The sequence below is a fragment of the Balaenoptera borealis genome (genome assembly GCF_965194805.1).
Source record: "Balaenoptera borealis genome assembly, chromosome: 15".
Taxonomy (NCBI): Eukaryota; Metazoa; Chordata; class Mammalia; order Artiodactyla; family Balaenopteridae; genus Balaenoptera; species Balaenoptera borealis.
In genome coordinates, this window is record NC_138871.1 from 53,750,820 (window position 1) to 53,770,167 (window position 19,348).

Here is a 19,348-nt window from a genome sequence, read left to right on the forward strand (position 1 = left end):
AATGTGTCTTGAGAACTGCAGTAGCAAAGAGAAGCTGACACCAGCGTAGCTCTTGTGGGAGGACTTGAGGTCATCTCAGCACTTATTCGTGGGCTTGCCACAGACAACGGCATCCAACCTCCCCGGCATGGCACATCAGCTGTTCTCCCCCTTCCTCTCCAGTGGGCACAGGCTAGAAGTGCAGGGAGGGGAGAAGAGGATCATTAAGAATCAGGGCCTTCATGGGACTTCTTGGATGACGCACAGAGGATGCTGCTGCCCGTGGCGGGCATAAATCACTGTGTTGTGTTGTGTTGTTTTCCTGGAGAAGAGTGAGGCTTTGACAAAAAGAGAAACGGGAGAAGACACACCCAAAATGTGCCGGTGAGCCCCCCAATAACCCCTGGGACATTGCTGGAAAAAAAAAAATTAAATATATACCAAGTTATGTTCTTTCCGGGCCCTGGTGGCTATGTCCTGAGATCACCCCATTACCTTTGGAACCTCATCAAGGAGCCCTTGCTGGGGGAGCAGGAGGGAGGGGGAAACTGAAACCTTTGTTCCTTCCTACCCCCAAGGTCACACCTAACATTTTATAATCCACCAGCTCACGAGGGAGGGGCAAGGAGAGAGAGAGGAGGTGGGGAAGGCAGGAAAGAAACCAAATGACTAGAAATGATGTTTTCTCTTGGCTGCAACCCATGTGGTTGAAAGCCATTAAACTCAGAGGTGATTACAGAAATTAGACACCTTTTGACGGGCAGAACACCAGAGCCTAGGTGTGCCCCGGGACAGGCATGCAGGGATGGCAAACAAATGCTCAGACAGCTTCTCACGGCTTGGGGATTAGAAGGAAGACTGGTGACTTAAATTTCATAAACTTGACAGTCACAAAAGGCTCATAAGAAATGACCAGTGCCGGAGTCTTGGTGGTAGTGTTTCTGTTAAGCTTTCCTGCTTCAGCTCTTTTCTTGTGAAAGGTAAACACGATTGAAGGGAAGTGGCTTTGTGGATTTGGGACTGTGCACCCCAGGCCGTGAGCTCACCTGAGCCATCCCAGGAACAGGACGGCGGAGGGAGCACTGGGAGGCCAACGGAGGAAACGCCAGGCCCTGAGAGCCCCTGCAAGGGCTTGGCACTTCCCTATCAGGTGCGGCTTGGTTTTTACCCTCCGGCCTCCAGTGCTGGCCCCGAGGACTGTGCTTCAGGGCCCTCTCACGGCAGGCACTTAGGAGCCGGTGTGTGCTGGAGTCAGCAGACACGAGGGCCTGGTCTTTGCCCCAAGGGTCTTCTAGGCATGATGGAGAATTAGAAGTCACAAAACATAAAATGCTACATCCTCAAGAACTAAGTTGGCAAAAGGAATGAGGAATTGGGCAGAGGGAAACCAATGAAGGGAGATCAAGACAGACATTCTAGAACAGGTGGGGCTTACAAGAATTCATAGAAAAGCAGAGGTGAGGCCCCTCCACCCTTGGTGACCTACAAGGAATCAGGTAAGTGCTTTCCCACAGCGACAAGGAGACCAGAAGGTATTCCCTGCAGCAGGCATAAAACTCACAGATGCTCCTCCCTGACCAGAGGGCTTCTTGGGAGCCATTCAGGCTTAAACTGGCCTGGCTCCTCAAAGTCTGATCTGGGCTCACAGTTCATTGCAAAATGTGTGTGCAAAAGGCTCTGCCCCCCAGTCTGCTGCATGCTCTCCCATCTCACCCTGTCTCGGACCACTTTAAGTCAACAGAGGCTTAAAGGATCTGGAGGCCTGAGAGAGGGCTGGGCTGTGTGCACTGTCAGGGCTGGAAAAAAAGCACAGCAGCATGACCCAGGAGTGGGCGCTTCCATCACACTCTAAGCCTAGTGACTGCCGGCCAAGCTTCTAAGCGGAAACCCCCAGGGCCCTGGAGACCACTAAATAGGGAAAGGGATGGGGTCAGTAAAACTCCAGCAAGGACAGGCTTGGACAGACAACCCTGCCCCAAGGTCAGTTCAGAAGGAGAAAGAAAGAGGCTTGTCTCATCCTTCTGCCCTTCAGACTCTGACTATAAAGGTCAATAATCTCTATCAGGGGACTCCAAGGAAAGCCTTGGGAATGCAGATAGCAGGGACGAGCCAATCAAATTGCTTTTAGAAACTCTGTTGAATTCCCCCTACCAAAGTCAGACATCCGGCATCACTGGAGAGTTATATGACCCACAGCCAACTACTACACTCTGGTCTTTGCCATGGGGAGGTGTGAAAAGGGAGAGTGCATTCTCTCTGGGAAGGAGGAGGAAGAGGGCAAGAGTCACATCGAGTTGGGTCTTGCAGGATGGGCAGAATTTGTCCAGGTGGAGAAGACCCTTTTGTATTCAAAGCACAATGCATTTCCTACCAAAAGGAAAAGCTCACCTGTCAGACACTGGTTTCCTTCACTGCCACCAAAATCCCCATGCAGAGCCGATCACCTGCCTCTCCCTGGAGAAAGGCCAAGTGTTAGGAAAAAAAGGGATCAAGGACAACTGGGCAGATGTCTACACTGGGCAAACCTGCCCACCCCTCTGTGCCCCTTGCTCAGAAAGCCAGCTGTTTCATGGGAGGTGCAGGCAGAGGGGTACTGGTGGGACATAGTGCAGTCATCCCCACGTGGGTCCCTATTGAAGGTGAGGAAGTGAAAAGTGGATGGGAGAATATAAAATACAAAAAAAACACAAGGTGGGAATTTTCCATTTTACGAATACCCTTAGGACTTTTCAAAATGCTGCTGTTTAAGCCTCAGGACAGCCTTGAATGGAGTAGGCAAGGAATGTTGAACCCATTTCACAGATGAGGGAACTGAGGCTCAAAATAATCATCATGTAGCTGCCTTAAGGGCCTACAGCTAATCAGAAAAAGAACAGAACACAGAACTTAATCTTCCTCTTCCTTGTTTTCCCCATGTGCCCTTAAAGCAAGTCAGTAAACCCTGCTGTAGTGGGGAGTTGGGCTCATCTGTGGAATTCTGGCCCATTGTGGAGAAAAATGACTTAAATTAAGAGACACTGATTTCATGACTGTTGATAATAGTTAACATACATATGTTGGCCTCCTAATTTTCAAAGCACTTTTTACATTTAATGAGCCACCCACCTGGTCTGGGTGAAACCAAGAGAGAGAATTATATTTTAAAATCATGTTCAGTTTTCTAGGATTTGTTTGGTACTTGAGAGAAAACATCCTGTATGCAGGTCAAAGGTCAGAAATCAAAATGGAGATGCTTTGATGGGATTTTTTTTTTTAGGGCAAGATAGCCTCTCTCTTAAAAGAATGTCCGGGACTTCCCTGGTGGCGCAGTGGTTAAGAATCCGCCTGCCAATGCAGGGGACACGGGTTCAAGCCCTGGTCTGGGAAGATCCCACATGCCGTGGAGCAACTAAGCCTGTGTGCCACAGCTACTGAGCCTGCGCTCTAGAGCCCGCGAGCCACAACTACCGAGCCCGCGTGCCACAACTCCTGAAGCCCACGCCTAGTGCCTGTGCCCTGCAACAGGAGAAGCCACTGCAATGAGAGGCCCGCACACCACAAAAAAGAGTAGCCCCCACTCACCGCAACTAGGGAAAGCCCGCGCACAGCAACAAAGACCCAATTCAGCCAAAAATAAATAAATGAATTAATTTAGAAAAAAATTTTCCCCCAAGTTTTTGCTTTTGAGTCATCCAGCATTCTCACTCAAAAATAAATGAGCAGAGCATTGGCCCCTCTTGGAAGATCAAACTTCTGGAATCGATTTGGGTCCAGAATTGCATTACCCAAGGAATGTGGAGTATGCACAGTCCTTGACGGCTTGTGAACCACACTTCCTGAAGCTGGCCACCAGCCAGAGCTGAGGCCATCAGCATCTTCAAAATGAATTCTTTCTGAGACAAAGAACAATCCACCCGATTTCTGAAATCACTGAAGTAGAAAGCTTGCCTGGCTCCATGCTGTGAACTCATGAGAATGAAGAAGAGCCAGGCCAAGGGGAACCAAGGAGCCCAGGATGCAGGACCCAAAAGGTCTTCTGAGGAAGGGCTGACCTGGCCTCTATTTTAGGAGGCACCTTCAAGATGGCGGAGAAGTAAGACGTGGAGATCACCTTCCGCCCCACAAATACATCAAAACTACATCTACATGTAGAACAACTCCTACAGAACACCTACTGAACACTGGCAGAAGACCTCAGACTTCCCAAAAAACACCCTCAGGCGACCTACATGCAGAGGCGGGGCCAAATCCAAAGCTGAACCCCAGGAGCTGTGTGAACAAAGAACAGAAAGGGAAATTTCTGCCAGCAGCCTCAGGAGCAGTGGATCAAATCTCCACAATCAACTTGATGTATGCTGTATCTGTGCAATACCTGAATAGACAACGAATCATCCCAAAATTGAGGTGGTGGACTCTGGGAGCAACTGCAGACTTGGGGTTTGCTTTCTGCATCTAATTTGTTTCTGGTTTTATGTTTATCTTAGTTTAGTATTTATAGCTTATTATCACTGGTAGATTTGTTTACTGATTTGGTTGCTCTCTCCCTTTTTTTAATATTTATATATATATATATTTTTTCCCCTTTTTCTCTTTTTGTGAGTGTGTATGTGTATGTGTATGCTTCTCTGTGTGATTTTGTCTGTATAGCTTTACTTTTGCCATCTGTCCTAGGGTTCTGACTATCTGTTTTGTTTTGTTTTTTTAGTATAGTTTTTAGCTCTTTTATCACTGGTGGATTTGGTTTTTGGTTTGGTTGCTCTCCTTTCTTTCTCTCTCTTTTTTTATTACTTATTTCTTTATTTTTAATAATTTTTTTTCTATTTTAATAACTTTATTTTATTCTCCCTCCCTCCCTCCCTCCCTCCTTCCTTCCTTCCTTCCTTCCTTCATTTCTTTCTTTTTCTCCCTTTTCTTCTGAGCTGTGTGGCTGACAGGGTCTTGGTGCTCTGGCCGGGTGTCAGGCTTGAGCTTCTGAGGTGGGAGAGCTGATTTCAGGACATTGGTTCACCAGAGACCTCCCTGCCTCACATAATATCAAATGGTGAAAGCTCTCCCAGAGACCTCCATCTCAACCCTAAGACCCAGCTCCACTCAACGACCAGCAAGCTACAGTGCTGGACACCCTATGCCAAACAACTACCAAGACAGGTACACAAACCCACCCATTAGGAGAGAGGCTGCCTAAGAGCATAATAAGTTCACATACACCCCAAAACACACAACCAGACGTGGTCCTGCCCACCAGAAAGACAAGATCCAGCCTCATCCACCAGACAACAGGCACCAGTCCCCTCTACCAGGAAGCCTACACAACCCACTGAACCAACCTTACTCACTGGGAGCAGACACCAAAAACAAGAGGAACTACAAACCTGCAGCCTGCGGAACAGAGACCCCAAACACAGTAAGTTAAGCAAAATGAGAAGAGAGAGAAATACACAGCAGATGAAGGAGCAAGGTAAAAACCCATCAGACCAAACAAGTGAAGAGGAAACAGGAAGTCTACCTGAAAAAGAATTCAGAGTAATGATAGTAAAGATGACCCAAAATCTTGGAAATACAATGCAGAAAATACAAGAAACATTTAACAAGGACCTAGAAGAACTACAGAGCAAACAAATAATGATGAACCACACAATACATGAAATTAAAAATTCTGTAGAAGGAATCAATAGCAGAATAACTGAGGCAGAAGAACGGATAAGTGGTTTGGAAGATAAAATAGTGGAAATAACTATGGCAGAGCAGAATAAAGAAGAAAGAATGAAAAGAATTGAGGACAATCTCAGAGACCTCTGGGACAACATAAAACACACCAACATTCAAATTATAGGGGTCCCTGAGAAGAAGAGAAAAAAAAAAAGGGATGGAGAAAATATCTGAAGAGATTATAGTTGAAAACTTCCCTAATGTGGGTAAGGAAATAGTCAATCAAGTCCAGGAAGCACAGAGAGTCCCATACAGGATAAATCCAAGGAGAAACATGCCAAGACACATATTAATCAAACTATCAAAAATTAAATACAAAGAAAAAATATTAAAAGCAGCAAGGGAAAAGCAACACATAACATACAAGGGAATCCCCATAAGGTTAACAGCTGATCTTTCAGCAGAAACTCGGCAAGCCAGAAGGGAGTGGCAGGACATATTGAAAGTGATGAAAGGGAAAAACCTACAACCAAGATTGCTCTACCCAGCAAGGATCTCATTCAGATTCGACGGAGAAATTAAAACCTTTAGAGACAAGCAAAAGCTAAGAGAATTCAGCACCATCAAACCAGCTTTACAACAAATGCTAAAGGAACTTCTCTAGGCAGGAAACACAAGAGAAGGAAAAGACCTACAATAACAAACCCAAAACAATTAAGAAAATGGTAACAGGAACATAAACCACCATCACCCTGATACCAAAACCAGACAAAGATGCCACAAAAAAAGAAAACTACAGGCCAATATCACTGATGAACATAGATGTGAAAATCCTCAACAAAATACTAGCAAACAGAATCCAACAGCACATTCAAAGGATCATACACCATGATCAAGTGGGGTTTATCCCAGGAATGCAACGATTCTTCAATATATGCAAATCAATCAATGTAATACACCATATTAACAAACTGAAGGAGAAAAACCATATGATCATCTCAATAGATGCAGAAAAAGCTTTCAACAAAATTCAACACCCATTTATGATAAAAATCCTCCAGAAAGTAGGCACAGAGGGAACTTACCCCACATAATAAGGGCCATATATGACAAACCCACAGCCAACATCGTTCTCAATGGTGAAAAGCTGAAACCATTTCCACTAAGATCAGGAACAAGACAACGTTGCCTACTCTCACCACTATTATTCAACATAGTTCTGGAAGTTTTAGCCATGGCAATCAGAGAAGACCAAGAAATAAAAGGAATCCAAATCAGAAAAGAAGTAAAACTGTCATTGTATGCAGATGACATGATACTATACACAGAGAATCCTAAAGATGCTACCAGAAAACTACTACAGCTAATCAATGAATTTGGTAAAGTATCAGGATACAAAATTAATGCACAGAAATCTCTTGCATTCCTATACACTAATGATGAAAAATGTGAAAGAGAAATTAAGGAAACACTCCCATTTACCACTGCAACAAAAAAATAAAATACCTAGGAATAAACCTACGTAAGGAGGCAAAGGACCTGTATTCAGAAAACTATAAGACACTGATGAAAGAAATTAAAGACAATACAAACAGATGGAGAGATATACCATGTTCTTGGATTGGAAGAATCAACATTGTGAAAATGACTATACTACCCAAAGCAATCTACAGATTCAGTGCAATCCGTATCAAACTACCAATGGCATTTTTCACAGAACTAGAACAAAAAATTTCACAATTTGTATGGAAACACAAAAGACCTCGAATAGCCAAAGCAATCTTGAGAAAGAAAAACAGAGCTGGAGGAATCAGGTGCCCTGACTTCAGACTATATTACAAAGCTACAGTAATCAAGACAGTATGGTACTGGCACAAAAACAGAAATATAGATCAATGGAACAACATAGAAAGCCCAGAGATAAACCCACGCACATATGGTCACTCTATCTTTGATAAAGGAGGCAAGAATATACAACGGAGAAAAGACAGCCTCTTCAGTAAGTGGTGCTGGGAAAACTGGACAGCTACATGTAAAAGAATGAAATTAGAACACTCCCTAACACCATACACAAAAATAAGCTCAAGATGGATTAAAGACCTAAATCAAGGCCAGACACTATAAAACTCTTAGAGGAAAACACAGGCAAAACACTCCATGACATAAATCACAGCAAGATCCTTTTTGACCCACCTCCTAGAGAAATGGAAATAAAAACAAAAATAAACAAATGGGACCTAATGAAACTTAAAAGCTTTTGCACAGCCAAGGAAACCATAAACAAGACAGAAAGACAACCCTCAGAATGGGAGAACATATTTGCAAAGGAAGCAACTGACAAAGGATTACTCTCCAAAATTTACAAGCAGCTCATGCAGCTCAATATCAAAAAAAAAAAAAAAAAAAACAACCCAATCCAAAAATGGGCAGAAGACTTAAACAGACTTTCTCCAAAGAAGATATACAGATTGCCAACAAACACATGAAAGGATGCTCAACATCACTAATCATTAGAGAAATGCAAATCAAAACTACAATGAGGTATCACCTCACACCAGTCAGAATGGCCATCATCAAAAAATCTACAAACAATAAATGCTGGACAGGGTGTGGAGAAAAGGGAACCCTCTTGCACTGTTGGTGGGAATGTAAATTGATACAGCCACTATGGAGAACAGTATGGAGGTTCCTTAAAAAACTAAAAATAGAACTACCATACGACCCAGCAATCCCACTACTGGGCATATACCCAGAGAAAACCATAATTCAAAAAGAGTCATGTACCAAAATGTTCATTGCAGCTCTATTTACAATAGCCAGGACATGGAAGCAACCTAAGTGTCCATCATCAGATGAATGGATAAGAAGATGTGGCACATATATACAATGGAATATTACTCAGCCATAAAAAGAAATGAAATGGAGGTATTTGTAGTGAGGTGGATGGAGTTAGAGTCTGTCATACAGAGTGAAGTAAGTCAGAAAGAGAAAAACAAATACAGTATGCTAACACATATATATGGAATCTAAGGAAAAAAAAAAAAAGATCATGAAGAACCTAGTGCCAAGATGGGAATAAAGACACAGACCTACTAGAGAATGGACTTGAGGATATGGGGAGGGGGAGGGGTGAGATGTGACAGGGTGAGAGAGTGGCATGGACATATATACACTACCAAATGTAAAATAGATAGCTAGTGGGAAGCAGCCACATAGCACAGGGAGATCAGCTCGGTGCTTTGTGACCACCTAGAGGGGTGGGATAGGAAGGGTGGGAGGGAGGGAGATGCAAGAGGGAAGAGATATGGGAACATATGTATATGTATAATTGATTCACTTTGTTATAAAGCAGAAACTAACACACCATTGTAAAGCAATTATACTCCAATAAAGATGTTTAAAAAAAAAAAAAAAAGAGTCATGTACCACACTGTTCACTGCAGCTCTATTTACAATAGCCAGGACATGGAAGCAACCTAAGTTTCCATCGACAGATGAATGGATAAAGAAGATGTGGCACATATATACAGTGGAATATTACTCAGCCATAAAAAGAAACAAAATTGAGTTATTTGTAGTGAGGTGGATGGACCTCGAGTCTGTCATACAGAGTGAAGTAAGTCAGAAAGAGAAAAACAAATACCATATGCTAACACATATATATGGAATCTAAAAAAAAAAATGGTTCTGAAGAACCTAGGGGCAGGACACGAATAAAGATGAAGACGTAGAGAATGGACTTGAGGACGTGGGGAGGGGGAAGGGTAAGCTGGGACGAAGTAAGAGAGTGGCATGGACATATATACACTACCAAATGTAAAATAGATAGCCAGTGGGAAGCAGCCACATAGCACAGGGAGATCAGCTCGGTGCTTTGTGACCATCTAGAGGGGTGGGATGGGGGGGTGGGAGGGAGACGCAAGAGGGAGGAGATATGGGGATATATGTATAGCTGATTCACTTTGTTATACAGCAGAAACTAACACACCATTGTAAAGGAATTATACTCCAATAAAGTTGTTAAAAAATAAATAAATGAGTTAACTAATTAAATAAGAGGAGGAGAGAAAGGGAACTGCTTTGATTTGAAGCTCTAAACAAGTGAAACAACAGACATTGCTGAGTCTGTCCTAAGCCACTTCAATGTTTTGAAATGCACAGCTTCTCCAACATTTAACATCTAAAATGGGATTAATGGCCTGAGCTCTATGGCAATCTCTGACTCAGTAAGTTATCCAGGATGTAGCCAGCAAAAGCCCTCCTTGTGTTGGTGATAACAGCACTGTGAGCTCCAGGACTTGCAGAAGGGGAGGTGACTTCACAAGACCACGTCTTCCAAGACATGTGTTGTGTCTTCTTCTTGTTCCAGCCACTAGTCTTCGTCACTCTATAAAAGAGCACTTGCATCACCAGGTAAACTTGTATTTATCAGCCCCTAACGAGATCTTGTCAAGTCCAAGTGCCCTGGGTTCCCTTGGCCAACTGGAGATGAGATTTCTGTACTCTTTCTCTGATGAGTTTTTAGAAAACAGTTCAGCGAAGTGTTATCAGACATGGTCCAGCTCAGGGAGATCCGTTGGCTTGCCTGGCCCAGCCTCCTCTTAATCCTGTGCCTTTAAACTTCTCTAACTAGGGATAGATACAGCCAGGAAGGCTGGGTCTCCAGGCAAAAAAAAAAAAAAAAACAGGCCACAGAATCTCTCCCTCAAATAGTCCTTGGATATCAGATACATCTCTCCTGACCTAAGAAGAATTCACTGCAGGAGAAGCGACAGAGAACAAGGCTGAGAAAAGCCCTTCCATGCTGAGCTAAGGAAAGAGGCAGAAGGCTCAGTGTCAGAACCACGACGGGCTTTTAAGAGCTGTTAACTGACAGACGAAAATGGACATAGGGCTCTTCCAACAATATTCACTCATTATAGAAATAAACAGAGAATGTGGAATACCTCTTAAATCCCATCCAATTCCTTGTTTATCAGAGGGTATTTTCAAGAGGATTCCTGAAGGGGTCTTGCCCAAGATGTAGGCATTTAGAGCAGTGCTATCCTGCTGCTGCTGTAGATAAACAGTTGACTTTTTCACCCCCTTTTAAGTTTTCAAACAGTTATGTAAAAACCCTGACCAAGAAGAATAATCCCAAATTAAACCGTACCAAAAAATTAAAATGTAACACACCCTTCAAGCTTAAGTTTTTCCATTTTTCAATGTGACGTGTATATCAAAGAAACCCTAAAGCTGAGATTCTCAAACTTTAATGTGTAGAAGAATCTTCTGGAAGGCTTGTTAAAATCACTTGGGACTGGGACTTCCCTGGTGGCGCAGTGGTTAGGAATCCGCCTGCCAATGCAGGGGACACGGGTTTGACCCTGGTCCAGGAAGATTCCACATGCCGTGGAGCAACTAAGCCCGCGAGCCACAACTACTGAGCCCATGTGCCACAACTACTGAAGCCCACGTGCCTAAAGCCTGAGCTCCGCAACATGAGAAGCCACCGCAATGAGAAGCCTGTGCACCGCAACGAAGAGTAGCCCCCACTCAATGCAACTAGAGAAAGCCCGTGTGCAGCAATGAAGACCCAACGCAACCAAATAAATAAATACATTAATTAATTAATTTAAAAAAATCACCTGGGACTCAGCCCAGAGGTTCTGCTTCAGCAGGTGACATTCATGTGAAGCCAAAGTTCTCTGGGCTATTCTTTGAGAAACACTGCCCTGTGGAGCTAGATATCACAACATATTGCTGGGAAGAGTCATATCTAGCCCTGGAGGCCAGACAAGGCCTGGGCACACACCGGATTGTTGGAGAATGCCAAGCCAGCCTGGAGACAGAGTCTGGCTGATTGGCTGACCTTTGAGCAGCCGGTTTGCTTGGAACAAAGGATGGCAGCTGATCCTTTAGGAATAGGGTCTGCCCCATGGCCCTCACCCCAGAACTTCCACTAGGAAGGCATCCCAGTCATTGCTTGCTGGGTGAGGGGGCGGGCACTGATCTCTCTAGAAGAAGGGGAGGCATTTCACTGACCATCAGACACCATCTTCCCGTGACCGGGGTTGGGCGGGGGGGGGGGGGGGAATCCTCTGGGATTCAGGCCTTCTTCCGGGAGTTGTCTTTGCCCTCTAGGGATGCTATTTTGGTCTCTCACCTGCTGACTCAGTTCCCCTGGCCAGGGCCCCACACTGTAGGCCAAAACCCACGTACACATATAAACAGGTGACTGAAATTAAGTTTCCCAAGATAACCCTTATCTTCACTCCATGTAGAAAATACAGGTACACTCTCATATTTTCTATCCTATTCTATTTCACTAAAGAAAAAATGCTCATAGAGACACACTAAGTGAATTTCATGACCCACTAGTCAAACATGACCTGGAGTTTGAAAACTACTACTTTAACTTGCCTGTAGAGTACAGGATATATGGTTTTGTGTATACTATTCTGTAAAATAAAATGTGAGTACAAATATACAACATATACAATAAAGTACACAATAGGATAATCAGATACAAGCACAGGATCTAACATACACTAGAATCACTCAGCGTAGAGCGATGCCCTCCTCCTGAGGAGATCCCCCCTGCTTGAGAGGCAGGGAGGAGCTGAAAACCCCTGAGCACGAGCAGGTCCACAGGTCACTCGCCTTAATTTATTTATTTGCCAACCACCTATAATTAAATGAGCATAAGCAAAAGCTTTGTGTATCGTGACCCTATGGCATTCTTATTGCTTTCAGGAGCTGCTGGGAGTTCCAGGTTTCTACAGGACTTTGCACTGAAAATACTGAATGATATAAACCCCAAATTGAATAACCACATGCTAAATCAGCAACCCCCTTAGCTCCAGAGCAAGAACATGAAGAGAAAATTCTGAGCACTGGCTGGCATCAGAAAAGGGACCATGTCACAGCTTAATACAATAGTATTTAGTATACGGAATGGCTCCAGTCAAAAATTAAGCTGTCACTCTGGAATCAAAGCCCCTTAGCATCATGTGAGATCACCTAAGGCCATTGTTAGCCTTCTTTGACATGTAAAAACAGTCTAGGGACCAGCAGATGCTGGAGGGGCGGGGGAAGAATTGGTAGAGCCATTGACCTGAGTATTTTGTAAGGAAAGATGCTGGAACCACTACACGAGAATGACAAAACCATTACATGGTGCCATACACCCATGAAGACACACAGCTGTGGGGCGACCACTCAGAGATGGAGCTCTGGACCCACTGATGGGTTCACATCTGCTCCTCCAGCCAGGGGAAGAAAGTGGGTCAAACACATTCCTGCTTTGCCTGGTGTCATCCAATGAGGCAGCGTTTTCTCACAGTGGGATCTATGGCCCCTCCATTGTCTGGTCCCAACCTATCCACCCAAACTCTTCTTCCTGCCCCCCACTGTCCAGACAGGTGAGTGCCCTCATCGTCTGGTAGATTATTTACCATAATACCTTAGAGGCAGCAACTGCTTTCAGACTCACACATCTCTAGGAGTATACTACATAACTGCCCCCTGAGTTAAAATTTTTTAATGTAATATGTTACAAAAAGATATCAACCAGGCATTTCTAATATTACTTAAAAAAAGAAACAAATAGGAATAACAACCACGTGTATGACTCCTCCTCTCCATTGTTGGACTGAAAGTTGTTTTTCTTGCCATATAAGCACATCTATAAGAAGTCCAAACAAGCTCTGAGCTATATAACATATTTCACATTTTTGGGGTCTATAATTAGAGCGATAAGATTATGGCAGTAATCCTAGAACAGATTAAGGACATAATTGTGATGAAAGAGGGCTTTGGGTCAGTAAAAGAACAGATCTGAAACTTTTATTTGACATGATTTTGGCACAAGGAGGTGTAATAATCCCATATTTACACAACACCTTTCAAGAAGTGTTTTTCTGAAGGCCCCACGAAGTTTTCCTACTTCAAATGTTTAATTTGGATGGGCAGTTGTCTTGTGCGTTTAGAATGAAATTATAAAACAAAGAGAGTCTCTCAGGAAACCACCACAATTTGAAAAGGCTTGAAAAGGCAGGAGCTTCAGAGAGGACAATATAGTTTGTGACACTTTACTATGTTCTCCTTCTATTAAAAATCCTACGTACAAAACAACAGCATCAGTAGAGTGATGTCTGAAAATCAAAATGCTGACCAGGGCAGTGCCTATGAATAAGGATATATATGAAGAGGCCCAGAGTCAGGCTGCAGTAACCAGACTGGTTAACCTGAGAGAACTAGGAGTGAGCCCTTGCCCCTCGCCTCTGGGATTTTATAAGATGGATAGAAGACTCCCACGGAGAAGGCCTGGAGGAGATTTCTCCTCCCATTGGTTACTTAACAGTATACTGCTCAGGGCTCATGTCACTGGTTGAAGTTAAATAGAAGGACCAAGAGGGGGACATACCATGGGCTTTAAAGGGGGGGCTCTGGCCCTGGTTCTCCAGAGGCAAAGGGAAAAGAACCACAGGGTGGCATACGCACCTCTTAAGCCTGGCTGGCCATTCCACTCTGTGGCTAGACCTTGACCTTATTTAAATTTGGAACAGAATCTTGGACTCTAACCTCTCCTGTGTCTGTTTGTTTTCCCTTCTTGTTCCTTCTGAAAAAACCCCAACTCATCTAGGTAGTAAACAAATGGGAAAAACTCTGTTCCTCACCTCAATAAGAATAAAAGGGGGCAAGATTATGTTTTTGGGACTAGGACAGTAGAGGGAAAAAGTAAACAGGAAGGGGGAACTCACAGAGACAGAATGTAGGTCAGCCGTGGAAGCCACCGTCCTTCTTAGCTGGAGAAATCAATGAGCTGCACACACTATAAAGACCAGCAGGTACAGGTCCTTAATAAACAGCAGATTTATCAATTTTGACTCTCTTTTTCACATTAACCTACTATTTTCAATAATGTTAATATTAACTGGCTGGTATTCCTAGCAGTCAGCTTTTGGAGTTTGGCAATAGCTCATATATTAAAAAAAAAAAAACACAACAAAAAATAAAAATGGGATTCCTGGAAAGGGGACTGTCAAATCAAACTATATTACAACCTGTGATATAGAAGTCATACATTTTGATAACTAACAATCAACCACAGAAAAGCTCAATGTCCTATAATGTCTTTAGTGAGAAAATAAGAGCATTCAAGCTAAAATATTAAAAATGGAACCTGGCTTTTCCAACATTAAATTGTTGGCAGTGTGGTGCAGTTTTAGGGGAAATTCGTCCAGCTCAAAGAATTTTGCATTTAACTAAACAATGTAATGTACTCTGATCTCTACTTTGCTATGATGCATATGGAAAGGTTTCACAAGGAAACACTTCAGTACCGTGTTATTCATTCCTCATTAAGCCAAAAAAGCTCTTATTTGTGACTTGGCAGTTAGTTTGGTAAACAAACCCAAAGTCGCTGGCTTCATGGTTACTCAGGCCAATATTTGCTTGCCCAAGATTATGTGCCGAGATTCCTATAGCTCCTACAAATGCTACAACTTTCTGCACTGTAAAGTTTTCAGCCTTTCTTCTAGAAGCCAGCAGGGATATGACCAGAGTTCGGACAGGTGTAGGGAGAAATATGCATATGTGATTTTCTCCTTTTAACACCCAATATGTTCCCAAAGGGGTATGTATGCTGTATTAAGTGTATGTGACTTAATGAAAGCCCAAGCATCAGGTGATGACTTACGGAAGGAAAGACAGATGAATGGGTCCTTCCATGAGAAGCATTTTGTTTTGTTTTAATACTGCTTTAAAATTCTTACATAGGGCATGGGCATACCCAGGACTCCACAATCTAGGGTGATTATTTGCTAGTTTAAGTCCTATGGCTCAATGACTGGTACCAATATGAGACACACTTGAGACTGCGTCCTTGCCATGAACTTGAACATCTGCAAAACCTAAACCTATTTAGGAAACGAACACCTTGTGTCACTTATGTTACTCATGAACAGAAATGATTTTTAGAAAGTCAGGATACAACAGTTAAATAGAATGATTTATTTTTAATACTGGAAATATAAACAGCACCCTAATTGACTCACAAACTTCTCATTCCTGATACATATAGTGACTTTTGCTGTGACTTAGATATAGGGTGAAATCTGAACTACACTTAAAATTGAGATTCATCAGTTTGCAAGCGTTCAGGAAATTAGCAATGTTCAGAGTGCAAGGGTTACAATTAAGGGAAAGTAGGGGTAGTGAAGTCTTCAGAAGTCTGTAGCACTGCCCGCCCTGATTTTTACTAGTCCTTATTGATAATTCTGCCATGTCATCAACAGATCTCTTTCACTGATTTTTTTACACAATTTTTTCTCGATCACTCTAAAATTCTAAACTCCAGCTTGGAAGATTTAGAGGCAGATTCCGCCATTTCCGCAAGACTGTTAGCAATTTATAGTAAAAGGGGACTCCTGGTGTGGGACTCTCAACACAGTCTGTAAAGTGTCCCTAGAAGCCCTAAGTCAGTGGTTCTCAATTTCCCCAGGTCCCACCCACAGGGATTCAGTTTTAACTGAATTAGGGTGAGGCCAGGAGGGTGTATGTCTTTAAAGTAGCCCATGTGATTCTAACCTGAAGCCAGAATAGGCAACATTGTTCTAAGGTATTCAAAGCACACAGCCATCAGCCTGCCCTCCAATCACTCTCATATGCAACTAAATTGCCGTTCACCCCCTGGTAGTTCCCGCTTCCCACCTGTCTCTTCTTTCCCATAGAAAATTCTCCCTGGAATACCTCTAGCTCTCCAGTCCTTCCAGCTAAATCCTCGTCATCCTTCGAGGCCCAGTTCAGTTCAATTTAGTTAACATTCTGTGGATACCCACCGGAAGCCAGACCCTGTGTACAGCTCAGATGCCCAAGACACAGGACCTGCCTTCAGGGAGCTTCCAGCCATGGCTGAGAAGTCAAACTTTCCTGAGGTATCAGCCCAGATCAAATGTCCTACCTTCGGTAGCTAAAAAATGGCAATTCTAGAAACAGCACAGGCCTGGAAGCATAACAGCCCGGAAGCAGAACCAATTCGAGTGGAGGATGAATAAGTCTTGATTGCCATGGAGACCCACAGAGAATCCCAACGAGAGGAGACGGTGGCAGGACCCCAAACATCCTCCTCCTGAATCAGTGGTGAGCATGAGCCACAGAGGGAACCAGCAAGCTGAGACTCGGGGCCTCATCGAGGCAGCCTTATCGCAACTGTCAGCATTGTCATCCTTAACTATTTCTTGAATAAAAAATAAATAAGAAAAGAGATACTTGAAAGAATACTAGCCAGAGCAGTCTTCTGGAAGAGGAAGGCTGAACTAATCCAGTGATTCAACTTAGACCCTGGGAGCCAAGTTGGTTTTATTTATCCTTTTTTCTTTTTTTTTTAAATTAATAACATGAACCTATCATGCAGCCAGAGAAACACGGTCAGTAGAGATAAAGGGGACAGCCTAGGTCGAGGTTTATTTGAGGCGAAGGCCTTTTTTCCTACGTACCAGGTAAGCAGTCTGAGGAGAGCATGCGTGTCATTTCTGTGTTGGTGGGTACCTTGGTTGGGGTAAGATTGGGACTTAGATAAGATTCCCCTTGGGACATCCTTATGTTTATTAGCTTCTAAGAAGTGCTGTAAGCACAATGGCAGAATTTGGAGATCTCAGTTCTCCTGTTCCCATCTTTTTATTCACTGTGACTAATAAGACTGTTGTTGATTTACCAACAGATTTTAGGAACATCATTGTGGGGACCTGAGGCTCTGATGAGGCAAGTGCAATTGTGAAAAGAAAATGGCGGCAGAGCTGACAACTGTTTTCCAAGCTCCCTGTAACTACTGCTCTCACAGAGGAAGGTGTGAGAAGTGCAGAGAAACTGGTATAAGGCAGGAGAGAAATGGTAAATTTGAAGAGAACAGTAATAAATATCACAGCAAATTATACGTGTCATATAGTTTACTAAAGACTTCACATGATTCATTTATTGAATCCTCAAAAGTAGCTTTATTAGTTACTGTTATCTTCATGTTGCTGATGAAGAAAATGAAGCACAGAGAAGTTAAGTCGCTTGACCAAAATCACACAGCCAGTTAAAATAGAGATGGGATTTAAGCCAAGGCCATGATCTTACTACCACTAAACCGCATGTTAACAGTAGATATGATGCCTAAGGAACTAGATAAACTGCACCTGGAAGACATTTTCTGAATCTGTACTAGAAGCCAGGAATAATGCTGACACTTCAAATGTTGATTAGTAAGACCTAGGTCCCAACTTGAATACATTCATAGTTGCTACAGCAAAAAGCATGAAAATTCAAAAACTAAACCCGCATTTACGAAATGAATCCAAATAAATCATCTATTTTTGTCAATTCACTGGAGTTGGCAGAGCTTTTCATTATAAAGTATGGCTAAGCCTAGAAGCTTGATGTAATGGAACAAGAACTGTACTCCCAAGGAAGTATCTGGAAAAAGTGTTGAGAGTGAGAGTCTGCACTGGGGAGGGAGAGAGTTATCACCATGCCCTCATCTCATCTTTCCAGATTATTTAACACCGGATCCCCCAGGACTGTGGCAAGTATTGGGGAACGTGTAGGAGGCGGGAACATTTGTGGGTCAGAGCATTTTTCGAGCCACTTTTGAAGCTGGTTCATTTGAAGTTCACACAACACTTGGGAGCTAACAGTAGTTTGAACTTCTGGCCTGCAAGATATCGTGCCCATTGGTAAGTAAACATGCGGTGGGGACAAACAGGTTTTATACAACTCTTCATTGTACAATGATAAGATCTGGGGAAACTTCCACCCCACCCTCCCAGTTTAGATTTCTTTATTCAAAAATCACACTCAGAAATTCCCCATCCCAGTTTGCCAAGACCCAACATTTGCTCCCTTGTCTGGGAACTTCAATAATTTGGCAATTGTTGCCAGTATGTTTGTTTGTTTGTTTTTTAAAGACTTTTAAATGCTATGTAGCCTCTTAAATTTTTTTTTCTCAAAATTATACCAAGAGTATAATTGGCTTAAAAAGAAGATAAATATAGAGGAAGGGCCTCCAGCCACTCAGTACCACACCCAACTGCCCTCCTTCTTGATTCCCCAGCTGATGCCAGCCAGGAAAGAAGGAAACTGGTATTATTTAGTCACTGTGTTAGGCACTTTTGTAGACTTTTGCACATCCAAACCTTGAAACAACTCTACGAGGTGGTCATTATCACCCTATCCCCATTTTTTTCCCCCAGCTTTATTGAGATAATAATTGACACAACACATTGCATACAACCTGTTGATCTGATCCACTTACACACTGCAAAATGATTACCTCCACAGCGTTAGCTAACACCTGCCCACTTTTTTTTTTTAAGATGAGAAAACTAAGGTTTAAGGAGTTTCAACAATTCGCTCAGAGTCAACCAAAATGAGAGGTCACGCGTGTCTGGCTTTGAAGTCAGTGATCATCCTCTTTGCTAGAGCTAGGCTGCCATCTTTAAGACTCTCTAACTCCCAAAAGCCTCCTAATACTCCCTGTAATCTGACTGTAACCCAGAGCAGTTTCTGTAGGTTGAAAGGTGGCCTAGGAAGGAGCAACAGCCTCTCCACATCCTGCCCACAGAAGTAAGGTTTGGGAGTTGTGGTTGTTTCCTTCAAAATTATTATTACTGGGCTGAATAATGGCTTGTGTATTTTTCCTCCCTCTTTTGAAAAATGGCAAGTAAAACAATACTCAGCTATAGTGTTACCAACCTGGGGACGTAAGCATTAGCTT

General features: G+C 43.1%; 2 protein-coding genes across 4 annotated transcripts in view; one reads left to right on the forward strand and one right to left on the reverse strand.

Moving 5' to 3' along the window:
• The window catches only part of ATP6V1E2 (ATPase H+ transporting V1 subunit E2), a 454,269-nt gene extending 434,981 nt beyond the window's left edge, over positions 1-19,288 (forward strand). Inside the window, exon 6 of the mRNA XM_082358341.1 lies at positions 9,239-19,288. The gene's annotated coding sequence lies outside the window, so the exon portion shown is untranslated. The remainder of the gene's footprint in view (positions 1-9,238) is intronic.
• Positions 1-19,348, reverse strand: part of PRKCE (protein kinase C epsilon) — a 596,864-nt gene that overhangs the window by 203,642 nt on the left and 373,874 nt on the right. The gene's annotated exons all lie outside the window — the stretch shown is intronic.